The sequence below is a fragment of the Coenobita brevimanus genome, chromosome 35 (assembly GCF_032717465.1).
Source record: "Coenobita brevimanus isolate Jiangsu-jjx chromosome 35, ASM3271746v2, whole genome shotgun sequence".
NCBI classification, from domain to species: Eukaryota; Metazoa; Arthropoda; class Malacostraca; order Decapoda; family Coenobitidae; genus Coenobita; species Coenobita brevimanus.
The window spans coordinates 21,004,014-21,029,520 of record NC_136988.1 but is presented as its reverse complement, the minus strand read 5'-3'; the positions used below and the strand labels follow the sequence as shown (position 1 = coordinate 21,029,520).

At 41.0% G+C, this 25,507-nt stretch overlaps 1 pseudogene; it reads left to right on the top strand.

Annotated features, from left to right (window-relative positions):
• Window positions 1-25,507, top strand: part of LOC145396175 (uncharacterized) — an 81,283-nt pseudogene that overhangs the window by 44,277 nt on the left and 11,499 nt on the right.

The following is a 25,507-nucleotide window of genomic DNA, read 5'->3' as shown; positions in this document are numbered from 1 at the left end:
ACTGAACGAATGATTGGTATTGTGAAGAACTGCCTAAGGAAAACCTTACACAGAACTAACTCACAAGAGAAGAGTTAAGAACAGTGATAACTGAAATTGAAGCTAGGATTAATGATAGACCCCTAACCAATCTAGATGACGCTAGCATTTCGATTGAGCACTAACACCGGCTCATGTGTTATATGGCAGAAAGCTCCATCCGGTGCCTTGTGTGGATATCCAGGAGGAAGTAGATGATCCTACCATAGGAAATAATGAATTAGGACAGCACCTGCAGGAGGGATATTAACGTCTGAAAAGGATATTGGATACTTGGAACAGACATTGGAGCGAAGAATATCTTTCAAGCCTACGAGAAAGATTTTATGGGGTTCAGGCTGCCAGCAACAAGTCTTTCATAAACAAAGATGTGGTCTTAGTAAAAACAGAACAACCAAGATCCCAGTGGCCATTAGCTAAAGTGATCTCCACGTATCCAGACTCAGAGGGGGTGCTAAGACTCGTAAAAATAAAATGTAGGGGACATGCCAATATAAAAACTATTGATAAACTGGTATTCCTTCAGTTAACGGCTACCCTTGAGACAAAGAATGGTGGAGACCAAATGGGTCAAGATGCACGACCTAGAAGAGCTGCAGCACACGGTTCTCGAGACCTATGGAGAGAACTCCTGTCTAAGGGTCACATTACATGATACAGCATATCATATTCGCTCGGCCCCAAAACTATGGGAAATATTTTCCTCCAGAGCGGTTGCGCTCCTTACTTTTTAAAATAGTTGTCCTTGGTTAGAAGCACAAGAAAACCTGGAGATCGTTAATAACTGTTCAAGCGGTTTTTATAACCCAGAGATTGTGTTCTCTTTAACAATCCTTATTATTAACAAATTAAATGCTACTGCGTTTAACCCTTGTGGACAACTATATTGTACGAGTACATACATGTAATTGCTTTGCAAAGTTCCATTGACCTAAACTGCGCCTGGGCGGTAGATGACGTGTCCTGAGGATGAAAAGCCTCACGTAAGAAGCAGATGTGGGTTTAACACATTTACATAGATAAAGGGAATATTTAATTTGGCTTTAGTTTAATTAGAACTATTATTTAGTTAGATTTGCCCTGTATATATCATTTTTTTTTTTTAATAAATAACAGAACGGAGGAAGGAAAAACAAATGAGTAAAAAAAAAAAAAATCCATACACCAGATTACTGGCGTCCTCCGTTCATAAAATATCTGTAACAGTTAGACTTGAACAGCTGTGGGTTGAAATTTGGAGGGAAACAACTCTGGGGAAGCGAATTCCAGAGAGATGCAGTTCGGGGAATGAATGAATTCTGATAGGCAGAAGTTCTGTAATATGGCTGAGTGACATTCCAGTCATGAGTGCTACCAGATGCCCGTGTAGCACGGGGGAAGGCATGGAGAGGTGGCACCATGGACGCAACTTCGTCTGAGCATTTGCCACAAAAATATCTGTAAAATAATGCAAGGGAGGCAACATTCCTTCTTACTTGCAGGGGAGGTAGTTTATATGTAATGACAGGGTTGTTAATGATTCTAACAGCTTTGTTCTGAAGTTTGTCTTGTTGTCTTAATGCAACCTCTCCACAACCATTCAGTTATATGTAATGACAGGGTTAGGAATTATTCTAACAGCTTTGTTCTGAAGTTTGTCTAGTTGTCTTAATGCAACCTCTCCACAACCATTCCACAAGGGTGAGCAATATTCAAGCTGAGAGTGCACATGACTCTTATAAATTATAGCTAACTGCTCATCGGCGAAGAAGTTACGGACTCTGTACAATAATCCAAGTTTCTTTGAGGCGGTTTTAGCAAGTGATCTGACATGAGAGGTCCAGCTGAGGGCACTGTTAAGTGAAACGCCAAGAATTTCAATACTTTTGGAGATGAGAATATTAGTAGCACTGAAGGTAATGTACGAATCTGGCAATATCTGTCTATTAATAAACCGTATATATTTAGTTTTACTAGCATTAAAAGAGACAAGGTTGTTTTGTCCCCATTCACTGATCGTAGATAGATCTTGATTTATGGAGACGGCTGTACTGAGTTGAGAGGTAGAGATATTAGACTTTGTAAATGGGTGTCTGAGTGTGAATGAAGTATGTAGTGTTGAGTCATCTGCATATGAGTGAATGGGATTGTGGGTGACAGATAAGAGATCATTAATATGAACCAGAAATAGGGTTGGTGCCAGAACTGATCCTTGCGGCACGCCGGCGTTAATTGAGTGGAAATTGGAATATACATCATCTACTTTTACTCTTATTTTCCTGTCACTAAGATATGAAGAAATCAAAGGAACAAAAGACGTTAGTCCATAGCAAGGGAGTTTGGACAGCAGGGAACGGTGCCATACTCTGTCGAAAGCTTTAGAGATATCAAGAGCTACTGCATGAGTTTCTCCAAAATGATCAATTGATTGATGGATGGTATGAGTTAAGAGATTGAGTATGTCAATGGTGGATCTTTCGTGGCGAAAGCCATATTGTCTATCACTAATTAAGTTGTTGGATTCATGATGTAATCTAACTGCATTTAGCATTGTAATTAAAAAATAATTGGCACCCCTTCAAATCCTGTGAGGAAAGAAGAAGCTCGCCATGTTGTCACTCTGCTCCTAAAACTCATTGAGTTAGCACTCTGTAAATTCGCACCTCAAGGACGCTTGTCAGCCAAAGCAACCGACCTAAACGTCAGGTTCGTCGTCATCTGTTGTCCGACTCCTTCTAGCTAAGTCACCTTTATGAATTGGCCAATTCTATGGGGAATTAGCTAGGAGATAGGAGAATAATAACTAGGTGAGTTGGAGTATCAATAACACCTAATCCTCCTAAGAGACTCATGTGAATTTATTTAGGTCGTGTTAGACAAACACTCGTCAAACAAAGGAGTGTATAAGAATTTTCTGACACATTTTTGGTGCCCGGAGTGAGGAATCGAATAAACAAATTTCTGACAAGAAATATGTTTATATGCGTGACTGAGTTTACTGTGATATAAATACTAATACTAGTTATAATAATAATAGTAGTAGTAGTAGTATAATTATTGCCACTCTTCATACTCATTATTAAACATGTTATTTATAGGTGGATGACGATCGCAACCATCTGCCGTTGCAAGCAGTGTACTTCAGTGTGCAATTTAACATCGTATTGGCAAATAAGAGGTTGACCCCAGAATTGTTGACACAGTTAAGTATGGTCGTGACTTCCTGATTCAGCTAATTACATTGTTGCAACAAAGGCTGCCCTCAAAAATTCACCATCTCCAGATCTTTGATGCACTGACGCCAGAAATTGTGCTCGGACTTCAGAAACCGAGGCTTCAGGACCTGTCATTCCTACCGAAATATTTGAGGGATATTGGCAAGCTCAACGAACAGTGGGAACGACCTGGGACTGTCATGTGGCTAAAGGAACTCATTTGTGATGATGAAAAATTTTGGATGACAGTTCACGACCACCAGGGCTGCGTTTCAACAGCTGGAGTACCACGGAATGTGACAGCGCTTTCAAGAGCGAAAGTGTGGGGGTGAAAGGGGGGTTTGTCGCAGCCTCCATCGCGGTTGGAACTATTTGGAGAGGTGGGTCTCTCTGGCAACATCTGACAGCTTAAATTGCTTTAGAGCAGGGTTGTGGAAAGGGTAACAGGCCATTATATACCAGGGTATTTTTCTGCGAATTTTGGAAGAGCGAACGGTTTTTTAATACTAATACGTCATAAATGAAAATTTTGCTACAATATCCTCTTCATTTCAATTAAGTAATCTTTTTCGTATGATGAAAGTAAAGGCTATGCGGATTTAAAGAGTGTATAATGAGGGTTTGTTTTCTCTTTCAGTTATTCCCACGAACAGACAACTGTGAAGTACTTCCCCACCTATGCACAATCATGGCATCGAAAGTCGTTGTAATTCATTGCAGCCACTGTCAGTGTCTGGTATTGGGCAAAACTGCCTACGAAAAATACCGTATGGGTAAGGAATAGATTACATGCCTATTAATGTCAATTCACATAATTTCTAACGTGGATGGACAGTTTACCTTTTACTACAACGGGTGTCAGCCATGTGCTGCAAAATGTTAATACTGAAGAGTCCTTTCAGTTACCTATCTGACTCCATTTCTTTATTATATCAGAGTGTGTATCTCCTGGTGCTGGAGTGGCCGGCTTCGTGATCCCAAATACAGAGATGGAGTGTGATTGTATGTCCTAAGTTTTGTTGTTCACTTGCTGACAGTGGATAACTACAAAATACTGTGTTTGCTTTTAATAATAACTGTTTATTAACAGTTTCCGTTTGGCTAGTGCTATTCCTGCTTTACAACAACTTGAATGTTTTGTCATTTTGTGATAGTTTTGGGAACAGGGCCAATAAAATGGTAAATGTTTACAAAACCACAACACTGGAATCTAAGAAATAACAAAATGAATCAGTTGATTGAACAGTCCTCAGTAAACTTTCTTTTGTGATGATTTTTCTGCAGATAAAAAGTACTATTTATTTATTTGTTAATATGGCTGACTATTAATTCCCACTATCATATCCTGGTGCCAATTCTGAACGGCAGCCTGGATCGCCTGTGCATAGGAGTGGTAAGCCTCTGGAAAAACATTGCAATATTTTGTTGCTTCTTTTGGAAAACGTTATCAAACATTATACTGTACCATATTAATTTTTGACTGAGACAGTAACTTGATGATTTTGCTGTTATATGATAAGGCATGGTATTTTCAATCTACAACCTCTGGTACATGTCACTGTATTCATACTGCTTGTATGCTTAGACTTAAACTTTTTTGTTCTTTGGGACATAATGATATTATTTCTATTAAATTGCATGACTGACTCTTCTGTCTCACTAGCAGAGCCAGAGGCCGTCCCTGATTGAAACAGAGTAGGCTGGAGCACCTGTGCACAACAGTGGTTAAGCCCCTAGAAAAACATTATAGTACTGCATTTGGTTGCTTCTTTTGAAAAATGACAAACGATACACCACAGTTCTTAACGTAGGCATGAACTAGATAATTTTCCCCTGATATGATAAAACGTGACAATTTCACACTTCTGCCTGTGGTACATGTAATTTATACATCATGTTGGTATACTTGGTAATTATTCGGATATCCTGTACCTCGCTCTACAGATTTTATTTTTTCCTGTGTTGTTTTGGTCGGGTGATCAAGAAAAAATATATAATTTGGTTGTGCAATTTATATGCCTGGTTGATATTTATACCAACCTATTTCTTTAAAGGTTAGATTGGGTTTGGTTGTCAGTGTTTGGTCGACTAAAAACAAAAACTAACAAAGTTGACCTTAATACAAACAATAAGCCTCGGGCAAGGACTGACCAAACGATGACGACCCAGGACCGGACAAAGGACTTGGTAATGGGTACTTGGAATGTAAGAGGAGCGAATGATGAGGTAAAAGAGAGAGAGATTGTCCAGGTGCTTGAGGGTGCGAAAGTGGATGTATGTGGAATAACTGAAACAAAATGGAGGGGAGAAAGTGTGAGAGAATGGGAGTATGGATGGGGTATATGTGCAGGAGTAGGCAAGAATGAGAGGGCGAAGGAAGGAGTATGTATAGTTGTGAGTAAAAGATGGAAGAAGAGCATAAGACAGTATGGATCAGTCGGGTCAAGGATTGTGTGCGTAAAGTTGAAAGTTGGAATACAAATGTGGGCGATTGTGTGTGTGTATGCGCCAACGCAAGATCATGCTAGAAGAGTGAGAGAAGAGTTCTGGACAAATGTAGAAGTGTGCATGGAAAAGTTTGGAAGGAATGAGAGAGTGTTTTTGATTGGTGATATGAATGGTAAAGTTGGGAATGCGAAGGTGGATGGAATAGTTGGTGAGTGGGGTGTGCCTGCTGAGATAGATGAGAATGGGAGTGCGTTAGTGGACATTTGTGCTGGGAGGGGGTTGGTGGTAGCCAATACCCTCTTCAGGCATTAAATGATCCACAGGTATCCATGTCGAGTGATGACAAGGGTGGGTGGTGAACTGAATGAAAGGAAGGCAATGATTGATTATGTGTGTGTGGATGAAAGGATGCGAAGATGTGTAATGGATGCAAGAGTTTATAGAGGTTGGGGGAGTGGACTTTCTGACCACTACTTGGTGGTGGCCAGAATCAAGGTCCAATTAGAATGGAGAAATAGAAGAAGGGAAAGACGAGAGGAAGGAGTAGTTGCAAGGAGAGTGGAAAGGTTACAAGAGGATGAGAAAAAGGCAGAGTATAAGAGAGAAGTGGAGGAACGATTGGGCAAATATGAATTAGAGCAGATGGGAGACGTGGAAGGTGTGTGTAGCATATTTACAGAAGAAATATGTGCAGCATGTGGTGTGTGGAAGGAAGAGAAGACGGAGGGGGGTGCAAGGAACAGCATGGTGAACTGAAGAGGTGAAACAGGCTGTGGCACAAAAGAAGAAAGCATACAATGAATGGATGAGAAATAGGGCCGTGGAAGAAGTTGAGAAAGAGAGAGGTGAAAAGATTAGTAAGAGAGAGTAAGAAGAGAGTGGATGAGGAATTTGGAAGGAATTTGAGTGTAAAGTGGAGGGACTGTAAGAAAATGTTCTGGAAAGAGGTGAAAAGAGTAAGACAGGGTGGAAGTGAAGTTATCAGGGGAGTGAAAGATAAAAATGATAGATTACTAGTGGAGAAGGGAGAAAAAGTGAGCAGATGGAGAGAACACTTTAAGGAATTGTTGAACGTAGAGGATGGAAGTAATGCGAGTATAAGTGGCTGGGGAATGGCTGGGAGAAGGAGGGAGGTGAGAAGACAGGAAGAAATCAGTAGGATAGAAGTTGTGGAAGCAATGAAGAAAGTTAAATCTGGAAAAGCCCCAGGAATTGATGGAGTGTGTGGTGAAATGCTGAAGCATGGGGGAGAGATTGTAGTAGAATGAATGTGGACGATGTGTAGATTGGCCTGGGAGGAAGGTAGAGTCCCGGAGGATTGAAAGTCAGGTATAATTATTCCCTTGTACAAAGGAAAAGGGGAAAAAGAAGTGTGTGGTAATCATAGGGGCATTTGTCTTCTTAGTATAATAGGAAAAGTGTATGGTAGGATACTTATTGACAAAGTTAGAGAAAGAACAGAGAAATTAGTTGGAGAAGAACAGGGAGGCTTTAGGAAGGGAAGAGGTTGTGTAGATCAGATATTCATTCTTAGATCTTTGGTGGAAAAGTTTCTAGAGAAGGGAAAGAAGTTGTATGCGGCCTTCATGGATTTGGAGAAAGCATATGACAGGGTGGATAGACAAGGATTGTGGAAAGTGTTAAGAATATTTGGAGTAGATGGGAAGTTGTTGAATGCTGTGAAGAGTATGTACGATGGTGCGAAGGCTGCAGTGCGTGTGGATGGTGAACTAAGTGAATTTTTCTCTTTGAAAGTTGGGTTGAAACAGGGATGTGTCATGTCTCCATGGTTGTTCAATCTGTACATGGATGGGGTAATAAAAGAGGTACAAGGTAGGGTAGTTGATGTTGGAGTGGCCCTGGTGAGAGAGGATACTGTTTGGAAACTCCCTGTACTGTTGTTTGCAGATGATACTGTGTTGTTGAGTGAAGACGAAGGGGAGCTGCAAGGCTTGGTGGATGAGTTTGGGAGAGTGTGTAAGAAACGGAATCTGAAGGTGAATGTAGGGAAGAGTAAAGTGATGGTCTTTGAGAGAGGTGGAGTCAGTGAATGTACAGCGAGGTTGGATGGTGAGGAATTGGAAAATGTGAGTACGTTTAATTACTTGGGTAGTGTGATGAGTAAGGATGGAGGTTTGGAGGATGAAGTGCTTGAAAGGGTACAGCAGGGAAGAAAGGTTGCTGGTTCTTTGAAAGCAGTGATAAGAAACAGGGAAGTGAGCATGGAAGTGAAAAAGTTACTACATGACAGTATTGTGATACCAACTCTAACGTACGGAAGTGAAGCTTGGACGTTGTTGGAAGGACACAAGTCAAGAGTGAGAGCAGTGGAAATGAGTTATTTAAGAGGAGCCTGTGGAGTCACATGGAGAGATAGTCTGACGAATGAGGATATAAAGGAACGTTGTGGTGTTGATGTGGATGTGATAGGGAGCGTTATGAGGAACACACTGAGGTGGTTTGGCCATGTGGAGAGGATGGAGGGTGAAAGACTGACGAAGAGAGTGTATGTGAGTGAGGTGGAGGGGGGAAGAGGGAGGGGGAGGCCGAGCATGAGATGGAGGGATGGGGTGGAGAGGTATATGAGAGAGGGGGATGTGAGTTGGGAGCAGGGCAGTGACATGGTGGGGGACAGGGCGACTTGGAGGCGATTTGTTTGTGGCCACCCCAAACGGGATTGAGGCGTCTGGCAATAGATAGATAGATAGACTCCCAATATGATGCTGAAGATTTGTCACCAGTGTAATGATCAGAATTAAGATACCTTCAGTGTAACACCGAGAATTTTAGAGATTATTGAGATATAGGGTAGTATGATCTTATTTGAAAATATATGGCTTTACGAGAACTGAGCTAGCGTGATCTTATTAGAAAGGGCATGAGTTGTTAGATATTAGCACACCTCGTGGGACACTCAACCTCGTCTGTACCACTGCTTGCAGGATAGCAAAATGTATTAAGAACTGAGTTACAGATTACTCTTCAAACTGGGAATGATACTAAACAAGATATAATGAGGATCTATATCAACAGAAATATGAATCTTCTCAAACAGAATATTCAAAGATTACTTACACTTTTCAGAAATATGAATCTTCACGAACTAAGTTAATATTCAATAATGAAGATTTACAGTATAACTCCAGAAATATGAATCTTTACACACTAGTTAGATTTATATACCAAAAATACTGATACGCATGGGTATAGTCCCGTGGTCGCTGGCGGTCTCGTTGGGAGGGAACCAAAAGATTATCATCAAAGAATATTTTCTATGACTAAATACATGGTAACTGAGGAATCTTATATAAACCAGACACAATAATCAAAAGGACCAGAAGTCACATGGACCATAATCAAATGGACAAATGGACCAGCCGATATTCACTTCGATTCCATGAACTAAAAGGGGGGGGGGGGTGATTTAGTGTGTTAGCAGTTAGGCCGCAGCTAGAATGCTCGAATCCTTGGGATGCGAGTCACAGCCCCCCATAACTCTTGTCTGCAGTGATGAAAAGAAGCGATGATCTCGTTATTCAGCACAAGCAGGATCAGGGTAAAATATCACTAATTTAACTCACGAATGTATATGATGACTTAATACACGACGGAGAGAAAAGGGAGGGGGGGGGGGTGAGAGCTCAGGCTCTAACCTGCAACAATGAAAAGAAGCTATGATATGAATTGTTTGGCGCTGCTTCTCGCCTTTTATAAGCATCAAGACAATATACGGGAATCGGCTAAAATTTTAACTGACTACTTTGTAATATTTCTGTTTATACTCGATCTCCAAAGAATATGAAAGATACGTTTGCACTCAACATATGTAGAAAAGTGACTTATGATGTTGAAATTTTTGTAATAAGCGTATAGGAACTTTAATCATAATGAATCCAAATTAAGAACTCGAATTGTTTTATTACACGTGTCGGTTACATGCCTACATGACTGCAACCCCAACTCATTCATTCATTCATTCATTGCCAGACACCATGTATCCCAGACGGGGTGGCCAATGGCTTAGAGTTAATTGTTTTACAGGAAGGGGCACTAATCCTCCACCAACCCCACTTTGACCCCAACTCAATAACATGAATTTCGCGCTTCACAAACGACAATCTTCGATATTCTCACTTCAATAAACTCTCAATCACCACTGCATAGTTCAAAAGGGGAAATCTATTAACTTCGGCAGGTAAATCTCTAGATAAGAATATGAAGGATGACATTCGCGATTTTTAATCTTTGCTAAAATTTCTGTTGTTATACATCTTTGTTGGAATCGGCTGGTTCATTATGTATAAACACTAGTCATATTCACATCAAAATTCGACTTAGTACTATCAATATCACAATCATGTTCACATGAATATTGTTACCAAGCCTATGATTTCATCATCCTTTGTGTAATTCTAACGTACAGTATGCTGCATGTTTGATCACGAGCGTGTTCTACCTAATTCCCCCCGTCCTCCCTTATAGTAAAGTAAGTCGTTCTTTCTGTTGTTCAGAGCAGGATTGTCAACTCTTTGTCCCCATGGCTTCATTTGCGCGTCCTTCTTACAAGTTGTATCAAGTTCTGCCGGCCCCTATATAATGAGCTCAGTCTCTGCATTATTGCCACTTAGATCTACTCCTCATTTTGCTCACATCTCTGTCCTTCCCTGTACAGTTGTTATTATTGTAAGTGCTCAGGAAGTCTCCAACCATCTAGCAGCTGTGTAATTTGAGTATAAGTGTTATTGCATTTTTTCTTGTACTGTGTAGCATAAGGTTTAATTCTTAGGCCTAGTAAGGTTTTTGTGACTCATGTGTTTTGGGTGTCAGCCCTTATTAATATCTTGTATCTGTAATAATATATCTTGCATTCACTGAGTATTATCTGGTATTTTCATTTTATCAGGGCTGACTTAGATAAATTTACTCTTGCTAATTTCGTGTTAATAGAGGCTATTGCAGTTAACCATATATTTAACCTGTTTTTTGCCATTACATTATCCTTATGAGTCCTGAATGTTTTGTTGTTAGTTTGAGCATTAAACTTTAACTTGTAATTTTACCTAACTCTTTTGTTTTGAACCTGGAACTTTGCGGGACAGTTTTCTCTGTTCCGTAACATAAATTTGGCGACCTCTTATCAGGATATTCAGAATATTATCATAAGGATATTGCTTGATATTTTGTGACTGTGATTTATTCATGATGTCTACTATTACTACACTTGATGAAGCCAAAGATTTTTTTGTCAAATGTGCAAACAGTGTGTGATGTAGAAAACAGAACAAAGAATGAACTTAAGCTTGTTGCTCAACAATTGGGAATTGCTGTTCGCTCTCATCATTCTAAAGATCAAATTGTTGACATGATTAATGAAAGCTTGTTTAATGTAACTCCTCCAAATGAGCAAACGCAGATTGAATTAGCTAAGTTACAGCTAGCCCTGCAGGAGGACCGTGCTAAGGAGGCTGAATTTCAGGCAAATGCTAAGGAGACTGAGTTTCAGGCTCGTGCTAAGGAGGCTGAGTTTCAGGCACAAGTTGAACTTGCTAGGATTCAGGCAGACCATGAGTATCGCATGAAACAAGGTGGAACTGGATCATCTAGCTCTGATGATTTTGATGTGGCTAAAAATGTTAAACTTGTCCCTCCTTTTAATGAATCTGATTTAACAAAGTATTTTCAGTTGTTTGAGAGGGTAGCTACAGGTTTTAATTGACCCCAAAAATTATTGGGCAGTACTCCTTCAAACTGTTCTCACCGGTAAAGCTCAAGTAACTTATGCATCTTTGCCTCAAGATCAATCTGATAATTATGATGTAGTTAAGAGCTTGATTCTTAAGGCCTATGAGCTTGTTCCTGAAGCCTATAGAGTAAAATTTAGGACAACTTATAAGCAAGATAAGCAATCCCATGCTGAGTATGCAAAAATCAAAGAAGATCTGTTAGAGCAGTGATTAAATTCTAAGAATGTGGATTCTGATTTCGGTAAATTTAAGCAGATGATTTTGCTGGAGGACTTCAAAAGGTGTGTTAATAAAGATGTAAGCCTATATCTTGATGAGAAAAGAATAGATAATTTGTCTGATGCTGCAGTTTTAGCTGATGAATATGTTCTGACTCACAAGAGATATTCTAAAGAAAAAGGGAAAGCTGAGAGTAAGTACGTTGCCTCTACTCAGGGTACAGGTAACAGGAAAGAGAATAAAGATGATGTTTCTCAGGAAGTAAATACCAGCTTCACCTCTAGATTTCAGAAAAGTAAATGTACTTATTGTAGTAAGCTTGGTCATACTACGGAGAAATGTTTCAGGAGACAGCGTGATGTGAACAAAAAGGAGTCTTTAAATATTCAGTCAATTGGTCTAGTGTCCACCCTTGAGAGTTCCCAGAATTCTTTAACTGAGTTAACTGAACCTGCTTTGAGGGGTGAATTAAATCCTCATGATGAAGCTCCTCTTTTGGGCAGTAACGTGGGTGACACTCTCAAGAGTTCATGTGCTAATTTCCTGTCTGATGGTTTTGTCAGTCCTCTGGACAGTAATGACAGAAAATCAGTTAAAATATATCGTGATACAGGTGCTTGCCAATCCCTTATGCTGACCAGTGTTCTAGGCTCTAATATTAATTCCTTTGATGAAACTGTAATCTTACAAGGTGTAGGGAATAATTACTTCTCTGTCCCTCTGTGCAGAGTGAATTTAGAGTCTGCTTTTGTTAATGGTTCAGTTATGGTTGGGTTGGTTGAGACACTCCCAATGTCAGGTATAACTTTCTTACTTGGAAATGATATTGGTGGAAGTCAAGTGTGTCCAGCTCCTCAGTTGTCTAGTGAGCCAGTGGCTGCGGCCCAGGAGTGTGATGTCCCTGATGTGCTCCCTGCATGTGCTGTCACTAGGGCTAAGTCTAAAGTTACTGGTGACTTAGAGGATAATGATGATAGTGTTATCCTTTTCTTGCTAATTTGGATCACTCACCAGATGAGGCAGTACCGCGTAGTGTTCATAATTTGTCTCAAGAGTTGGTTGAGTTGCAGGTTGCTGACCCTGAGTTGAAAGGTCTAGCTAACTCTGCTTGCAGTGAGGAAGAGTCAGCTGGTGCTTCTGCTTGTTATTATATAAAGTCAGGAGTACTTATGAGGAAGTGGTGACCCCCAACAGCATCAGCCGACTGTGAATGGGAGGTTGTACATCAAGTTGTCATCCCTCGTGTTTGTAGGCAGGATATCAGAGTGGCTCATGATTCCAGTTTGGCAGGACACCTTGGAGTGAGGAAGACTGTGGCACGCATTTTGAAACACTTCTACTGGCCAGGTACCTTCAGGGATGTTTCCTGGTATTGTAAGTCTTGTCACACCTGTCAAGTTGTGGGGAAGTGTAATCAGACCGAAAAGGTTGCACCTCTAGTTCCCATTCCTCTTTTTGAGGCGCCATTCAGCCGTGTGTTGGTGGATATTGTGGGCCCTCTTCCTAAGACTTCTTCAGGATTTTCTTATGTGTTGACCCTGATTGATATGGCTACTCGTTATCCTGAAGCCATTCCACTTAGAAATATCTCAGCAAAGAACGTGGTTAAGGAAATGCTAGGGTTCTTCACAAAGTTTGGTCTGCCCAAGGAGGTACAGTCAGACCAGGGAAGTAATTTCATGTCAAATGTTTTCAAGCAGTCTCTGAAAGAGTTGGGCATCACCCAGATCACGTCTTCAGCTTACCATCCCCAGACCCAAGGAGCGTTGGAGAGATATCATCAAACACTCAAATCGATGCTCAAGAAATACTGTTTGGAACATCAGAAAGACTGGGATAAAGGTCTTCCATTTGTTGTATTTGCCGCAAGAGAATCTCCAAATGAATCACTGGGCTTCTCACCTTTTGAACTACTGTTTGGCCATGAAATAAGAGGACCCCTTAAGCTACTCAAGGAATGCTGGCTGTCGGAGGAAGATGACGTCAACCTGCTGGAGTATGTGATGAAGTTCAAAGAACGGCTGTCCACTGCTTTACAGCTGGCGAGAGAGAATTTAGGAGCTGCTCAGGAGAAGATGAAGACTTGGTATGATAAGAAGTCCAGGTTACGGCACTTTCAGCCAGGAGATCAGGTTTTGATTCTGCTATCAGTGCATGGGCAACCTCTTCAAGCCAAGTTTAGTGGTCCTTATTTCGTGGAGAACAAACTCAGTGATGTCAACTATGTCATCGCCACACCATCAACATGCTAAAATTATATCACAGGTGGGACAAATATAATCCAGTCTGCACTGTAGCTGTTCCACCTGAGTCTGCAAGTGAAGTTCTCCCATGCAGCATGAGCCTGAGTGATAGTTTGGGGAAGAATCCTGATATCATGATCTCCAGACTAAGCTTTCTCATCTACCTCCCGAGGAAAGGCAGGAGTTTTCGGAATTACTGCAGGAGTACTCGCAAGTGTTCCGTGCCACTCCAGGAAAAACCACTATGTTGATGCATGATGTCGATGTTGGAGACGCAAAGCCAATTAAACTGCCTCCTTACCGTGTGAACCCAGTGAAAGTTCCTCTCATCCAGAAGGAGCTTGGCTACCTGTTGGACCACAAGATGATTGAGCCCTGTCAGAGCGAGTGGAGTTCTCCTGTCACTCTAGTCCCTAAGCCAGGTGGGTCACAGTGGCTTTGCATCGACTACAGACGTGTTAATCAGATAACCAAAACAGACACTTACCCTCTCCCTCGCGTGGAAGATTGCATAGACAAGATCGGAAAGGCTAGGTACATAAGTAAGTTTGATTTGTTAAAGGGATACTGGCAAGTACCTATGACTGAACGTGCTACGGAGATCTCATGTTTTGTAACACTAGGAAAGACTTTTGCATGTTCTGTAATGCCATATGGTATGAAGAATGCACCAGCCACATTTCAGAAGCTCATGAATGTTGTAACAGAGGGTTTGGCAGGGTGTGTTGTTTATATTGATGATGTATTAATCTTCAGTGACAACTGGAAAAATCACCTATGCCATGTCAGTAAATTTCTTGAGCGTTTGGTTCAGGCTAATCTTGTAGATAATTTAAAAAAGTGTGAGTTTGTTCAAGATAAAGTTCATAACCTTGGGAATGTAATTGGTGATGGACATGTTGCACCACCAGGAGCTGAGGTTCAGGTTATAAGTGATCTTCCCAGACCTAAAAGTAGGAAAGAGCTACAAAGATTTTTGGGAATGGTAGGTATTTACAGGAGATTTGTTCTTAACTTTTCAATTCTTGTATCACCACTTACAGACCTACTGAAAAAGGGAGTTAAATTTGTCTGGACCGATAACTGTAAATCCTCTTTCAACAAACTTAAAGCTATCCTATTAAGTCAGCCAGTGCTCGCTACTCCATATTTTGCTAAGCCTTTTAAGATGGCTGTTGATGCAAGTGATTCAAGAGCTGGGGATGTTTTGCTGCAAGAGGATGATCAGGGTATTGAACACCCTGTATCTTACTACAGTAAGAAGTTCACTCCACCTGAAAAGAACTACTCAACTATTGAGAAAGAGCTTTTGGCCTTGATTTTGGGTTTACAGCATTTTTCATTTTATTTGTGTTCTGGTTTTGACCCCATAGTCATTTATACCGATCATAACCCACTGAAATTCCTTAGTAAGTTTAAAGATAAAAATCAGAGATTGACAAGATGGAGTCTACTTCTTCAAGCGTATTCATTAGACATACAATATGTCAAGGGGAAAGAAAATGTTATTGCAGGTTGCTTATCTAGACTTTAGACAGATTGTTTAGAGTAATAAGAAATTTCCTTTGTAAATTTCTTTTTCTTTGTGGGGAGGTGTTACATAGCCTATGATTTCATCATCCTTTGTGTAATTCTAACGTACAGTATGCTGCATGTTTGATTACGAGCGCGTTCTACCTCACTCCCCCCCTCCTCCCTTATAGTAGAGTAAGTCGTTCTTTCTGTTGTTCAGAGCAGGATTGTCAACTCTTTGTCCCCATGGCTTCATTTGCGCGTCCTTCTTACAAGCTGTATCAAGCCCTGCCGGCCTCTATATAATGAGCTCAGTCTCTGCATTATTGCCACTTAGATCTACTCATTTTGCTCAAATCTCTGTCCTCCCCTGTACAGTTGTTATTATTGTGAGTGCTCAGGAAGTCTCCAACCATCTAGCAGCTGTGTAATTTGAGTATAAGTGTTATTGCATTTTTTCTTGTACTGTGTAGCGTAAGGTGTTAATTCTTAGGCCTAGTAAGGTTTTTGTGATTCGTGTGTTTTGGGTGTCAGCCTTTATTAATAATATTTTGTATCTGTAATAATATATCTTGCATTCACTGAGTATTATCTAGTATTTTCATTTTATCAGGGCTTAGATAAATTTACTCTTGCTAATTTCGTGTTAATAGAGGCTATTGCAGTTAACCATATATTTAACCTGTTTTTGCCATTACATTATCCTTATGAGTCCTGAATGTTTTGTTGTTAGTTTGAGCATTAAACTTTAACTTTTAATTTTACCTAACTCTTTTGTTTTGAACCTGGAACTTTACGGGACAGTAGTGATTTTTAGTATTCTCAATTAAAGTGTACATTATCTTTCTCTGTTCCGTAACATAAATTTGGCGACCTCTTATCAGGATATTCATAAGGATATTGCTTGATATTTTGTGACTGTTACTTATTCATGATGTCTACTATTACTACACTTGATGAAGCCAAAGATTTTTTGTCAAATGTGCAAACAGTGTGTGATGTAGAAAACAGAACAAAGAATGAACTTAAGCTTGTTGCCCATCAATTGGGAATTGTTGTTCGCTCTCATCATTCTAAAGATCAAATTGTTGACATGATTAATGAAAGCTTGTTTAATGTAACTCCTCCAAATGAGCAAACGCAGATTGAATTAGCTAAGTTACAGCTAGCCCTGCAGGAGGCTCGTGTGAAGGAAGCTGAATTTCAAGCACAGGCTAAGGAGGCAGAATTTCAGGCAAAAGCTAAGGAGGCTGAGGCACAAGTTGAAATTGCTAGGATTCAGGCAGACCATGAGTATCGCATGAAACAAGGTGGAACTGGATCATCTAGCTCTGATGATTTTGATGTGGCTAAAAATGTTAAACTTGTCCCTCCTTTTAATGAATCTGATTTAACAAAGTATTTTCAGTTGTTTGAGAGGGTAGCTACAGGTTTTACTTGGCCCAAAAAGTATTGGCCAGTACTCCTTCAAACTGTTCTCACCGGTAAAGCTCAAGTAACTTATGCATCTTTGCCTCAGGATTAATCTGATAATTATGATGTAGTTAAGAGCTTGATTCTTAAGGCCTATGAGCTTGTTCCTGAAGCCTATAGAGTAAAATTTAGGACAACTTATAAGCAGGATAAGCAATTCCATGTTGAGTATTGATGAATATGTTCTCACTCACAAGAGATATTCTAAAGAAAAAGGGAAAGCTGAGAGTAAGTACGTTGCCTCTACTCAGAGTACAGGTAACAGGAAAGAGAATAAAAATGATGTTTCTCAGGAAGTAAATACCAGCTTCACCTCTAGATTTCAGAAAAGTAAATGTACTTATTGTAGTAAGCTTGGTCATACTACGAAGAAATGTTTCAGGAGACAGCGTGATGTGAACAAAAAGGAGTCTTTAAATATTCAGTCAATTGGTCTAGTGTCCACCCTTGAGAGTTCCCAGAATTCTTTAACTGAGTTAATTGAACCTGCTTTGAGGGGTGAATTAAATCCTCATGATGAAGCTCCTCTTTTGGCCAGTAACGTGGGTGACACTCTCAAGAGTTCATGTGCTAATTTCCTGTCTGATGGTTTTGTCAGTCCTCTGGACAGTAATGACAGGAAATCAGTTAAAATATATCGTGATACAGGTGCTTGCCAATCCCTTATGCTGACCAGTGTTCTAGGCTCTAATATTAATTCCTTTGATGAAACTGTAATCTTACAAGGTGTAGGGAATAATTACTTCTCTGTCCCTCTGTGCAGAGTGAATTTAGAGTCTGGTTTTGTTAATGGTTCCGGTATGGTTGGGTTGGTTGAGACACTCCCAATGTCAGGTATAACTTTCTTACTTGGAAATGATATTGGTGGAAGTCAAGTGTGTCCAGCTCCTCAGTTGTCTAGTGAGCCAGTGGCTGCGGCCCAGGAGTGTGATGTCCCTGATGTGTTCCCTGCATGTGCTGTCACTAGGGCTAAGTCTAAAGTTACTGGTGACTTAGAGGATAATGATGATAGTGTTATCCTTTTCTTGCTAATTTGGACCACTCACGAGATGAGGCAGTACCGTGTAGTGTTGATAATTTGTCTCAAGAGTTGGTTGAGTTGCAGGTTGCTGACCCTGGGTTGAAAGGTCTAGCTAACTCTGCTTGCAGTGAGGAAGAGTCAGCTGGTGCTTCTGCTTGTTATTATATAAAGTCAGGAGTACTTATGAGGAAGTGGAGACCCCCAACAGCATCAGCCGACTGTGAATGGGAGGTTGTACATCAAGTTGTCATCCCTCGTGTTTGTAGGCAGGATATCAGAGTGGCTCATGATTCCAGTTTGGCAGGACACCTTGGAGTGAGGAAGACTGTGGCACGCATTTTGAAACACTTCTACTGGCCAGGTACCTTCAGGGATGTTTCCTGGTATTGTAAGTCTTGTCACACCTGTCAAGTTGTGGGGAAGTGTAATCAGACCGAAAAGGTTGCACCTCTAGTTCCCATTCCTCTTTTTGAGGCGCCATTCACCCGTGTGTTGGTGGATATTGTGGGCCCTCTTCCTAAGACTTCTTCAGGATTTTCTTATGTGTTGACCATGATTGATATGGCTACTCGTTATCCTGAAGCCATTCCACTTAGAAATATCTCAGCAAAGAACGTGGTTAAGGAAATGCTAGGGTTCTTCACAAAGTTTGGTCTGCCCAAGGAGGTACAGTCAGACCGGGGAAGTAATTTCATGTCAAATGTTTTCAAGCAGTCTCTGAAAGAGTTGGGCATCACCCAGATCACGTCTTCAGCTTACCATCCCCAGTCCCAAGGAGAGTTGGAGAGATATCATCAAACACTCAAATCGATGCTCAAGAAATACTGCTTGGAACATCAGAAAGACTGGGATAAAGGTCTTCCATTCGTTGTATTTGCCACAAGAGAATCTCCAAATGAATCGCTGGGCTTCTCACCTTTTGAACTACTGTTTGGCCATGAAGTAAGAGGACCCCTTAAGTTACTCAAGGAATGCTGGCTGTCGGAGGAAGATGACGTCAACCTGCTGGAGTATGTGATGAAGTTCAAAGAACGGCTGTCCACTGCTTTACAGCTGTCGAGAGAGAATTTAGGAGCTGCTCAGGAGAAGATGAAGACTTGGTATGATAAGAAGTCCAGGTTACGGCACTTTCAGCCAGGAGATCAGGTTTTGATTCTGCTACCAGTGCATGGGCAACCTCTTCAAGCCAAGTTTAGTGGTCCTTATTTCGTGGAGAACAAACTCAGTGATGTCAACGATGTCATCGCCACACCAGATCGTAGAAAGAACAAGCAAATTTCTCACATCAACATGCTAAAGTTATATCACAGGCGGGATGAAAATAATCCAGTCTGCACTGTAGCTGTTCCACCCGAGTCTGCAAGTGAAGCTCTCCCATGCAGCATGAGCCTGAGTGATAGTTTGGGGAAGAATCCTGATATCATGAATGATCTCCAGACTAAGCTTTCTCATCTACCTCCCGAGGAAAGGCAGGAGTTTTCGGCATTACTGCAGGAGTACCCGCAAGTGTTCCGTGCCACTCCAGGAAGAACCACTGTGTTGATGCATGATGTCGATGTTGGAGACGCAAAGCCAATTAAACTGCCTCCTTACTGTGTGAACCCAGTGAAAGTTCCTCTCATCCAGAAGGAGCTTGGCTACCTGTTGGACCACAAGATGATTGAGCCCTGTCAGAGCGAGTGGAGTTCTCCTGTCATTCTAGTCCCTAAGCCAGGTGGGTCACAGCGGCTTTGCATTGACTACAGACGTGTTAATCAGATAACCAAAACAGACACTTACCCTCTCCCTCGCGTGGAAGATTGCATAGACAAGATCGGAAAGGCTAGGTACATAAGTAAGTTTGATTTGTTAAAGGGATACTGGCAAGTACCTATGACTGAACGTGCTAGGGAGATCTCATGTTTTGTAACACTAGGAAAGACTTTTGCATGTTCTGTAATGCCATATGGTATGAAGAATGCACCAGCCACATTTCAGAAGCTCATGAATGTTGTAACAGAGGGTTTGGCAGGGTGTGTTGTTTATATTGATGATGTATTAATCTTCAGTGACAACTGGAAAGATCACCTATGCCATGTCAGTAAATTTCTTGAGCGTTTGGTTCAGGCTAATCTTGTAGCTAATTTATCAAAGTGTGAGTTTGGTCAAGCTAAAGTTCAGTACCTTGGGTACGTAATTGGTGATGGACATGTTGCACCACCAGGAGCTAAGGTTCAGGTTATAAGTGATCTTCCCAGACCTAAAAGTAGGATAGAGCTACAAAGATTTTTGGGAATGGTAGGTTATTACAGGAGATTTGTTCTTAACTTTTCAATTCTTGTATCACCACTTACAGACCTACTGAAAAAGGGAGTTAAATTTGTCTGGACCGATAACTGTGAATCCTCTTTCAACAAACTTAAAGCTATTCTATTAAGTCACCCAGTGCTCGCTACTCCAAATTTTGCTAAGCCTGGCTGTTGATGGAAGTGACACAGGAGCTGGGGCTGTTTTGCTGCAAGAGGATGATCAGGGTATTGAACACCCTGTATCTTATTACAGTAAGAAGTTCACTCCACCTCAAAAGAACTACTCAACTATTGAGAAAGAGCTTTTGGCCTTGATTTTGGGTTTACAGCATTTTTCATTTTATTTGTGTTCTGGTTTTGACCCCATAGTCATTTATACCGATCATAACCCACTGAAATTCCTTAGTAAGTTTAAAGATAAAAATCAGAGATTGACAAGATGGAGTCTACTTCTTCAGGAGTATTCATTAGACATACAACATGTCAAGGGGAAAGAAAATGTTATTGCAGATTGCTTATCTAGACTTTAGACAGATTGTTTTAGAGTAATAAGAAATTTCCTTTGTAAATTTCTTTTTTCTTTGTGGGGAGGTGTTACATAGCCTATGATTTCATCATCCTTTGTGTAATTCTAACGTACAGTATGCTGCATGTTTGATCACAAGCGTGTTCTACCTCACTCCCCCTGTCCTCCCTTATAGTAAAGTAAGTCGTTCTTTCTGTTGTTCAGAGCAGGATTGTCAACTCTTTGTCCCCATGGCTTCATTTGCACGTCCTTCTTACAAGTTGTATCAAGCTCTGCCGGCCCCTATATAATGAGCTCATTCTCTGCATTATTGCCACTTAGATCTACTCCTCATTTTGTTCACATCTCTGTCCTTCCCTGTACAGTTGTTATTATTGTGAGTGCTCAGGAAGTCTCCAGCTGTGTAATTTGAGTATAAGTGTTATTGCATTTTTTCTTGTACTGTGTAGCATAAGGTTTAATTCTTAGGCCTAGTAAGGTTTTTGTGATTCATGTGTTTTGGGTGTCAGCCCTTATTAATAATATTTTGTATCTGTAATAATATATCTTGCATTCACTGAGTATTATCTGGTATTTTCATTTTATCAGGGCTGACTTAGATAAATTTACTCATGCTAATTTCGTGTTAATAGAGGCTATTGCAGTTAACCATATATTTAACCTGTTTTTTGCCATTACATTATCCTTATGAGTCCTGAATGTTTTGTTGTTAGTTTGAACATTAAACTTTAACTTGTAATTTTACCTAACTCTTTTGTTTTGAACCTGGAACTTTACGGGACAGTATTGATTTTTAGTATTCTCACTTGGACTGTACATTATCTTTCTCTGTTCCGTAACAATATCAACTAAGACTAAACATAAATATAGAACTTAACGGTTAAATCATGAGCTATACTTACAATACTTAAGCTTAAGATTACACCCACAATACTAGTTTATACTAACTTACACTAATACTTAAAATTATGGCACTACAACCTGACCACCAAACCTTGAAAGCCACAATTCCTCTGATATGTAGTAGATGCTGTGAAATACTGATATTTGTTATAGTTCATTGTATGGCTGACTCTCCTCTCCCACTTTCAGTGCCTATGGCAGAGCAAGATGGAGCATCTGTTCAACAATGGTATGTTTCAGGATTTAAAAAAAAAAAAATAATGTTTCTCTTGGCAAAGGAAATGATCAAATTTGACGAAGGTTTGTGTTCTAAAGTCTTATCAAATATCTTGTACATGTCCTTTCCTGAAAGAGCATCATATAGTCTTCTTGGCCGTTGTCATATTTCTGGTAATTTCCATCCCTCATTGTCCTTTCCTCTACAGGCATTGTGTGGCCACATGAGGCTGAGCTTCTTTTGACTGAAACATACAGAGCTAATGAAAGGGGGTTTCACTGCCCCACAAGAACAAAAAAGGAGGTATGGAGAGAAATTGCACAGATTCTGTAGGCACAGGGATACCACTGTAGAGTAGAGGACTGTGTCAGGAAGTGGAGGTCCTTGAAAAAAAGGTGAATTTCAGTTATACAGCATGATATACATAGAATGGATTATGGAGGATTCTGCATTGGTATTTATTGGTTTTAAACAATGGGATTTGTATGAGTTGTGGTCATATCTCTGGACATCAGTCAAATAGTGTCCTTTGATGGTTTGTCAGGTGAGGATTGGGTAAGAAGGTAGTGAAAAGCCTTTAGATAGTGAACAAGACCTGCCAAGGAAGGTACTGGAACATTTTTAGTGTTCTTAATATTATTACATATGTTGTTCTTGCAGATACCAAAGAAAAGAAAAAGATAAGATGAATGGAAAGGGAAAAGGTAGTGACACGTGGAAGTACTTCATCTTATTAGATGAGATCTTCGGAAACGATCCAGCCATAAAGCCACCTATGCTGTGCCAGTCAGTGATCAGTGGTATGTGGCAAAATTTGTGAATGCATGTGGCAAACCCTGTGTATGCAAGGTACAACTGCATCAGATCTGGTTAGATTAGGAACCTGTGGTTTGGATCATCTTTTATGTAAAGGCATTCATTATGCTACAAAATGATAATGCACTCAATCAGGGTCAGATTTTTTCAGGTTTTTGTTGTGACTACTGTAAGGCTGTGGAAGGCCGATCTGTTGATAATATTGGCATGTGATATCACTTGCAGGTTGTCCCCAGCTGACAGAAACATTGTGTGGTTGCCAGAAGAAAATCCTAAAGTGTCCTGGCAGTCCAGAAATCGTTACAATCGAATTTTGGGAAACTCCCTTTGTTAGCTCTGGTATTTGAGAGGAAGACTACCAGTTGTAAAAAAAATAATGTCAGGTGAGGCAACACCTCCCTGAATTTCTTCCAGTCACTTCTCATCCTAGCCACAGGGCTAGCTCCAGCCCCACCTCCAGAACATAACGTGTCTCCCAAAGAACAAAACTCTTCCACAGTTTTGCATTGGATACAATATATACAGCCCTTGCTATGAATGATCTTAAGTACTGTCTGTTATCATTTAACTTTTCTCCTTCAGACACACCTGTAACATGTACACCGATTCCTTCACCAGGAACTTCAGCCATGGGGTCTGTGTCATCCACACCAGTATCCTCACAGCCCCCTAATGATGATGAGGATGTGCAGGTATACCGTCCGAGGAGGAGGAGAAGGCAGATTCCTCCATCTTACATTAATGAACTTTTGGAAACGTTAATGATTCAGGCCAATGCCATCAGTCGGGTGGCTGATAGTTTCAATGCATGGGTCATGTGGCATATATCAACACCAATCTCCTAATAAAGAGAAACGGTAATAGCCAAAAAAAAAAAAAATTCTTTCAACCTTAGCATGTTTTGAGAGCAAAGTTGGAGGTGATAAGACTTAGTAAAATGATTTTTTTTTTTTTTTTTTTTAAACATTTAATTGAAATGTTGCTTCCTCCATCCTCAGAAACAAAGACAAACTAGACCAGTAACAGGAGAAATATATGGCTTAATAAACTACTTATGAAAGTGAGAGGTGAGGTTCTGGGGAAAAAATTATTTGGGGGTAAACACACTACTTCCAGGGAAAAACATAGCTGCAGTACATTGCTTGGAGTGACAGGTAAGTTTGTATCCTAAGGAAGAGAGGAGGTGTATAAGGAAATTACAGTACCAATAATGGGACAGAAAAATCCAGCTTCAGAATGAAGGTTATTGGAAGGAGAACAAAGGTTCTGAAATCTACAAATGCTTTGGGGTAAACAATAATGGTTAGCAACTACAGAGTTGCACTGCACTGTGGAGTTATAAAAGAATTGGGTCACTGCAACTAATTGTGGGGTAAACACAATAATGGTTAGAATTACAGCTACAGTACTGTGTGGGGTGAGTACATAGTTTGTACCAAAGGTTGAAGGAGATGACCTATAGTTTCCATTGAATAAGCAACATGATGATTTCTTACAATTAAAACTGGAACTGCATAAAGTGATAACTGGGAAGGAGATTACAAAAGACAAATCTCTTTCTGCTGGTCCAACAGTGTGGTTATATGCATTCTGTAAACTCTTGCTGGTCTACCCTGCTGAGGGGGGTCACCTTGACGTGGTGGCGGGGCTTGAAGCGTGGCTGGTAGTGCCACCTACTTTGGAGGCATGCCTACCTTTATAGGGTTCGGTACGAAGTATTTGTCGGCCTCGTGGACCAAGCACCCCCTACATCACTGGTGAAGGAGGCCTGCTGGTGATGTTAGTCCCTGCCCATTTGCCATCTAGGGCAGGACTGTTGCCTCCCCACGTGTTTGCCGTGCGTGGCGTCCCGTATTGCTGGGAGACGGGAGTCCTGGGGGTTGAGTGATAATGTATGGTGCACCCTGCAGCTAGGAATACACCTCTTTGGTCCCTTATTCTGGCTAGACGGGTGGCCTGGTTGGGCCCGACCAGGTCATTCAGCTGGTCATGCGTTGGCTAGGGTCAAGTAGGCACTGGGGTGCCTGGTGGCTCCTATCGTCCTGGAGTCACCCTTGTCCGGGTTCCCCAGTGGTTACCTGCGTATACTCCTCTGCTATCCCTGGGGTCGTCAGTTGTTCTGTCCCTGACATATGGCCTCCCCCTGTTGGGCTCCATGGTGGGTGGGGGGGGTGGGGGAATGAAGTTCTTGTGGGTTGTTTATGGAGGTTATTAAAAACAAAACTCTTGTTGATGACACAACATCTGTCCCTGGCCATCCTTCGGACTCCACCTTACTTATTGCCACTCTGGAGCCTTTCCAGGCCCATGGTGATTATCCTCCACTGCCCCAGCGATCATATGGGACTGGGAGGTGGTCGCGTCGGGTTGGTGGGACTCTGGGGCAGGGCATAAAAGAGTCTGTGCCTGTGATATATAGTAAATATCTGGTACTGAAATCCTCTGAGGGGAAGTCATTGCTAGATATTGATATTTTTTATCTGCACCGAGCCATAGTTTCTACATGTGGGAGGGAACCTAAAATCTCAACGCAGGGAGATGGAAGCATTCTGGTTGAGGTGTCCTCCCCAGAAGAGAGCGCCCGTCTAATGGCTTTAAAGTCTGTCACAGGTTCTAACATTTGCTGTGTTTCACATGCTACTTTTAATAGTTGTAAGGGAGTCATATTTTCCCGAGACCTACTCAGATATTCAGAGGCATGGTTGTTGGAGGAACTGCAGTCATCTGGTGTTATCAAAGTTGAGCATCTGCAGAAGAAAATAGATGGTGTCCTGACCCCCACTCCGACTTTGTTCCTGACCTTTAACAGATTGCCTTTGCCTGCATCAGTGAAACTCACCTGGTCATCTATTCCAGTGAAGCCG